Source organism: Mus caroli, chromosome 14 (genome assembly GCF_900094665.2).
Source record: "Mus caroli chromosome 14, CAROLI_EIJ_v1.1, whole genome shotgun sequence".
Taxonomy (NCBI): domain Eukaryota; kingdom Metazoa; phylum Chordata; class Mammalia; order Rodentia; family Muridae; genus Mus; species Mus caroli.
The window spans coordinates 8,128,915-8,136,441 of record NC_034583.1 but is presented as its reverse complement, the minus strand read 5'-3'; positions in this window follow the sequence as shown (position 1 = coordinate 8,136,441).

Sequence of the window (7,527 nt, the reverse complement as noted above, 5' to 3'; positions counted from 1 at the left end):
AGCTGATTCAGCCTCTAGACTCCACTGCATGAGTAGCAACAACTGTTTTGAATCAATGAGGCAACAAAAATCATCACACTTAAAACGATAAAGTGCAAGGATAACTGTAGTCATTGATAAGATCAATCATAGGCCTACCTTCTCCTGGATTTATCATAGCAAGCAATAAAAATCCTATTCATGTATGTTTGTTTTTAGAGTTTGTTTGTTTGTCTGTTTGCTTGTTTGTTTGTTTTGCTTAGTAGCCCAGCAATCCTAAGCACTGAAATTGCCTGAAAGAAATAATCCTAAATCAGAAATTATCCATTTTTACCCATTGTTTGTGTGTGTGTGTGTGTGTGTGTGTGTGTGTGTGTATCAGAAAGAAGCTTGATGAGATCTAGGCTTCTGATGTGGTAGGGTTTGGGTACATCCTAGAGCAATTGCTTTTCAACAGGTAGAAGAGGCAGTTTGGCTGTGTTTATCTTCATGAAACCTGGACAGCAGAATCTCAGCCAAACTGGGCTACTGTTGTCTGATGGTGACCAAGACCTGTCAGTGCCCCAGCTCTCAGAATTCTTGCTGCCTCTGTCAGCACAAGGCAAAGGGAGTACAGCATGAACCCAGGAAGCTAAGATACAAGGACTGGTTTTAAAACCCCTGCAGAAGCCGGGCGTGGTGGTGCACACCTTTAATCCCAGCACTCAGGAGGCAGAGGCAGGTGGATTTCTGAATTCGAGGCCATCCTGGTCTACAAAGTGAGTCACAGGACAGCCAGGGCTATACAGAGAACCCCTGTCTCAAAAAACAAACAAACAAACAAACAACAACAACAACAAAAAACCCTGCAGAATGGTCATTCATCTCATTACTTCATAGAAATTCATGTGGAACGAGGATACATAGACTGTGTTTGTTTCCATAGATACCCAACTCCTCCCACAAACCTGCACCCTGCTTGAGAGCAGCATGGACAAAATTATTAAGTCACTAGTGCTTACAGCTGCTCATTGGAATATTGTTATATGGGGGTGGGGCTGAGGACAGATCAGAAACTCAGTTCATAAATATATGAACATAACCACCCCTGCCTCATGCCTTCCTCCTTCCGTTTAAGTCAAGGATTAGCACAAGGATAGCATGGTTATTTTAGTGACAGTCCATGGGTATGCAACTGGTATACCATGTTTCTACACTTGAGCTAACACTTTATGAAGTCACCTGGAACAGCGATATCTGGAGCACCAGAGGGTTTCTGCTCTTCCTCCTTCCAGGTGAAATGTCTACACAACTACCTAGAATTCCATCAGAAAGCCATTGTTTCTCCCACCATTGTCAGTTTTCCATGGCTGTAACAAGCCCCTGAGATAAATAGCTCAAAGGAATGAAGTACATTTTTACTCTTGTGGTTGCAGACATTTCTGCCCATGGTTCCTAAGATCCAGTGGACCATTGACTCTGCAGTTTCTGAGCCATGATATTGTGATAATCGAACAGAAAGATGGGAAGTAACTAGGATACCGTTTTGCATTCCAGCCTCCCAGCCTCCCAAGGATTGCCTTCCATCTCTAGGTCTAGGGTCTGCTGTTTACATGTGACCTCGGTGGGTGACCCAGCATCCACCAGTGAGCTAGTTTCCTTTTCCTTTTCCTTACATTGTCTAGCATTGGCTGCTGGGAGCTTTCACAGAGGGTCCCAGTCTTCTGCTGCTAAGCAGTGGCTGCATGTTATCTGACACTGCAGAACAATCCAGGCTCACCTTGTGTATTTTCTTCCCCAGTTCTCTAAGTCATTTCTTCAGGTTCCCCTGGTTCTTTGCAAATGAAACTAGGAATTAGGACTATGAGAGTTGATTGATATTGGGGTTTTAGGTTCTCAGTAATGAGAGCAAAATTATGTGTGCTTAAAGTTAACCTGTGTACATATATCTGCCTATAAATAGTTCATATGTGAGCAGCTGAATACCAAGCCAAGCAAGATTCATTGGGATGACTCTCAACTCTAATTCCTTACCACACCAGTCATGGCTTCCCCACTGTTATCCATAAACTCCCACTGTACCTTTGAAAATACTGGACCTTGATCCCTGCTATATGTTTAGTTGGCACTTCAACTCCTGTGTGAACTGGGAAGAATCTATCTTAGTTAGGGATTTCATTGCTGGGAAGAGACACCATGACCAAAGAAACTCTTATACAGGACATTTAATTGAGGCTGGCTTACAGGTTCAGAGGTTCAGTCCATTATCATCAAGGCAGGAAGAATGGCAGCATCCAGGTAGGTATGGCACAGAAGGAGCTGAAAGTTGTACATCTTCACCCAAAGGAAGCTGGGAACAGAGTGTCTCATGGGAAGATAGGAGGAGGGTCTCAAAGTCCACCCTCATAGTGATGCACTTTCTCCAACAAGGCCACACCTCCTAATAGTGCCATTCCCTGGGCCAAGTATATTCTAACCACCACAGCATCATAACCAAGAGCCTGTCTCACTTTATGAAACAACTGGACAGAAATTATACATACAGGGCTGGTGGAGGATAGCTCAATGGTAGAACACTAATTTAGTATCCTAAGCTTTCATCCCCACCGGCAAGAACACGCTCAGGACAACCGGAATCTTCTGCGGCAAAAGCTTTATTGCTTACTTCTTCAGGAGCCAGTGGAGAAGAGAGAGAAAATGGCAGAGCCCCATCCCTTTTATGGAGGATTGTCCTCCGCCTCGGACGTGTCGCTCCCTGATTGGCTGCAGCCCATTGACCAGAGTTGTCGGGGAAGGCAGAGCACATGGAGTGGAAAACTACCCCAGCACATGCGCAGCTTGCTTGTTTACTACTTAGAACACGGGTGTCAGCGCCATCTTGTAATGGCGAATGTAAGGGTGGCTCCTCACAATTTAGCATATACAAGGCCCTGGGAGGGGAGGAATGAGATGTGTTCTCCATGAGAGTAGTTTTTGTGGGTAATGCCTTTTGTCTTCAATTTTGCAGAATCCATAATTTCCTGAGCCTCTCAGATCAGAGGCCCCATCTGATTTGAGATTGTTTTTCATGTGTAACACAGATTTCTTCCACTGTTTATATTCCTTCCTCAGATCTCAAAATTTATTTGTATTTGTATTGAGTTCACTTAATTCTATAATGTACAAATACTTAACTAAAGAGGCAGAAAGAGGCCTGAGCTTTCGTAGTTCTAATCCACAGGTTCTTCACACCTCTGGCACAGAAGGGTGAAGTTTTTATATCCATTTCCAGTTTCTGATGACCTCATGCCTTGCCAAATATGGCTTTTTCTTCTGAACTTTTAAATATGTTAATAGTCCCTGTGTCCCCTAAAAGCCATTGAAGCTATCCAAACAGGGTTGTCGATACCTCCACTGAACCTGCATTTCCCATGCCACCTAGTGGAAGAAACAGTGAAGTGAAGATGGATCTCCTTGAATCAGCAACATTCAGACATTCTTCCCCCAAGCCTTTCTTAGTCCATTTCTCTCTGGGCCTGCAATCTTCTCTTTCTATTTATAGAACATTTGTCACACAGTATTATACCACAAGTTTTGAGTGGTCCAGGCCACTTCATTGATCTCAATTTCTTCAACAATGTCTATGGCAATTAAGATTCATCAAATTACTATTTGTTACATAACAGATAGAGAATGAATGAAGAATGTCAGGAATTACATGTAGTATGTACTCACTACACAATATTATTCAACTCTAAAGAAAAATTAAATCAGCAATTTTGCAGGTAAATGGATAGAACTACAAAAGATCCTATTGAGTGGGGTAACTCAGACCTAGTTCCAGATCTTCAGATGTGAGCACATAGACTGGGGTAACTACATAAATGGGGGAAACAAAAAGAGAGCATTGTGGGGGCTGAGGAACAATACAGGGGGAAATGGAAGGAAAATGAGAAAAAGGTGGGAAGTCTATTAAAAGAGGGAGAGATATAAATTCAAAAGGAGAAGGAAAGAAGGTAAAATAAATCATAAGGCATCACAGTTTAACTAATCTACTTTATAATGAGTAATACTACATGTAAGTCTGTGTATAAATATTCATTTATAGTTCAAATACAATTTTCTCATCAGTCTGACAATACCTCTTCTGAGGGCCAAAGACCACCTAACAAATACTCCAAAATCAGGCATGAGAAGTCTTCTTTTGAGTTGATCAGAGCTGTCCAAGAGCATTGTGGACTATTGACTGTCCTTGGTTGTAGAAAGTAAATATCTATAGTGAAAGACATCATGCACTTCGGACACACAGCCCATAGGCCCCTAAATTGGAACTGACCTGAATGACTACCTACTGAAAACAAGCTTTCACTGTTATGATAAGATGTCATGCAATAGTCTGCGTGGGTGAGAGTGTGGACTACAGAAGCTGCACAGCTTCTGGTTCAGGCAGAAGTGACACAGCTTCTGAGACAGGCCCTGTTTCAGGGCTTCATCTTCAGTCAGTAGGCAGGTCCGAATGCCAGATATCTGTGCAGCTTCCCTGCAAGAGGAGAGCTTGCCTGCAGAGAGCACTTTAACCACTGAGACTCAGGAGAGAGCTAGACTCCTATGTCTGCTGACAGAGGCTAACAGAATCACAGGAGGAACAAGTTTCAACCAGAGACAACTATAACAACTAACTCCAGAGAATACCAGATGGCAAAGACAAATGTAAGAACCTTACTAACAGAAACCAAGACCACTCACCATCATCAGAACCCAGCACTCCCACCTCAGCCAGTCCTGGATACCACAGACACCCGAAATGCAAGACTCGGATTTAAAATCATATCTCTTGATGCTGGTAGAGGAAATCAAAAAAGACTTTAATAACTCACTTAAAGAAATACAGGAGAACACTGCTAAAGAGGTAGAAGTCCTTAAAGAAAAACAGGAAAACACATCCAAACAGGTGATGGAATTGAACAAAACCATACAAGACCTAAAAAAGTAAGTAGACACACACACACACACACACACACACACACACACACAAAAAAAAAAAACCCAAAGTGAGACAACTCTGGAGATAGAAATCCTAGGAAAGAAATCTGGAACCATAGACCCGAGCATCAGCAACAGAATACAAGATATGGAAGAAAGAATCTCATGTGCAGAAGATTCCATAGAGAACATGGGCACAACAATCAAAGAAAATGCAAAATGCAAAAAGATCCTAACTCAAAATATCCAGGAAATCCAGGGCACAATGAGAATACCAAACCTACAGCTAGTAGGAATAGATGAGAATGAAGATTTTTCAACTTAAAGGACCAGCAAATATCTTCAACAAAATTATAGAAGAAAAGTTTCCAAACCTAAAGAAAAAGATGTCCATGAACATACAAGAAGCCTACAGAACTCCAAATAGACTGGACCAGAAAAGAAATTCCTCCCAACCCATAATAATCAGAACAACAAATGCACTAAATAAAGGTAGAATATTAAAAGCAGTAAGGGAAAAATGTCAAGTAACATATAAAGGCAGGCCTATTAGAATTACACCAGACTTCTCACCAGAGACTATGAAAGCCAGAAGATCCTGGACAGATGTAAGACCCTAAGAGAACACAAATGCCAGCTCAGGCTACTATACCCAACAAATTTCTTAATTACCATAAATGGAAAAACCAAGGTATTCCATGATAAAACCAAAATCTCACAATTTCTTTCCACGAATTCAGCCCTTCAAAGGATAATGAAGGGAAAACACAAACACAGGACAGAAACTACACCCTAGAAAAAGCAAGAAAGTAATCCTTCAACATACCTAAAAGAAGACCGCCTAAAGAACAAATACCCAACTCTAACAACAAAAATAACAGGAAGCAACAATTACTTTCCTTATTATCTCTTAATATCAATGAACTCAATTCTCCAATAAAAAGACATAGACTAACAGACTGGCTACACAAACAGGACCCAACATTTTGCTCCTTACAGGAAACCCATCTCAGGGAAAAAAACAGACACTACCTCAGAGTGAAAGACTGGAAAACAATTTTCCAAACAAATGATCTGAAGAAACAAGCTGGAGTAGTCATTCTAATATTGAATAAAATCAACTTCCAACCCAAAGTTATCAAAAAAGACAAGGAGGGGCACTCCATACTCATCAAAGGTAAAATCTATGAAGATGAACTCTCAATTCTGAATATCTATGCTCCAAATACAAGGGCAGTCACATTTATTAAAGAAACTTTAGTAAAGCTCAAAGCACACATTGCAACCTCACACAATAATAATGGGATACTTCAACACCCCAATTTCACCAATGTACATATTCTGGAAACAGAAACTAAACAGAGACACATGGACACTAACAGATGTTATGAAACAAATGGATTTAATTCACATCTACAGAACATTTTTTCCTAAAACAAAAGGATATACCGTCTTCTCAGCATCACATGGTACCTCCTCCAAAATTGACCATATAATTGGTCACAAAACAGGACTCAATACAAAAATATTGAAATTATCCCATGCAACCTATCTGATCACCATGGACTAAGGCTGATCTTAAATAACAACATAAATAATAGAAAGCCAACATTCACGTGGAAACTGATCAAGACTCTACTCAATGATTCCTTGGTCAATGATGAAATAAAGAAAGAAATTAAAGACTTTTTAGAGTTTAATGAAAATGAAGCCACAACATACCAAAACTTATGGGACACAATGAAGGCAGTCCTAAGAGGAAAACTCATTGCCCTGAGTACCTCTAAAAAGAAACTAGAGAGAGCATACACTAGCAGACTGACAGCACACCTAGAAGCTCTAGAACTAAAGGAAGCAAATTAGCCCAAGAGGAGTAGCAGGAAATAATCAAACTCAGGGCTGAAATCGACCAACTAGAAACAAAATAACTATTCAAAGAATCAACCTAACAAGGAGCTGGTTCTTTGAGAAAATCAACAAGACAGATAAACCCTTAGCCAGACTAACTAGGGGGCACAGGGACAGTATCCTAATTAACAAAATCAAAAAATGAAAAAGGAGACATAACAACAGAACCTGAGGAAATCCAAAACATCATCAGATCCTACTACAAAAGGCTGTATTCAACAAAACTAGAAAACTTGGATGAAATGGACAACATCCTAGACAGATACCAGGTACCAAAGTTAAATCAGGATCAGATTAATGATCTAAACAGTCCCACTTCCCCTAAAGAAATAAAATCACTCATCAATAGTCTCCCAACCAAAAGAGGCCCAGGACCAGATGGATTTAGTGCAGAGTTCTATCAGACTTTCAAAGAAGACCTAATTCCAACTCTTCTCAAACTATTCCACAAAATAGAAACAGAAGGTATCCTACCCAATTCATTCTATGAAGCCACAATTACTCTGATACCTAAACCACACAAAGATCCAAGAAAGAAAGAGAACTTCAAACCAATTTCCCTTATGAATATCAATGCAAAAATACTCAATAAAATCCTTGCAAACTGAATCCAAGAACACATAAAAGGATCATCCATCATGACCAAGTAGACTTCATCCCAGGGATGCAGAGATGGTTTCATATATGGAAATCCATCAA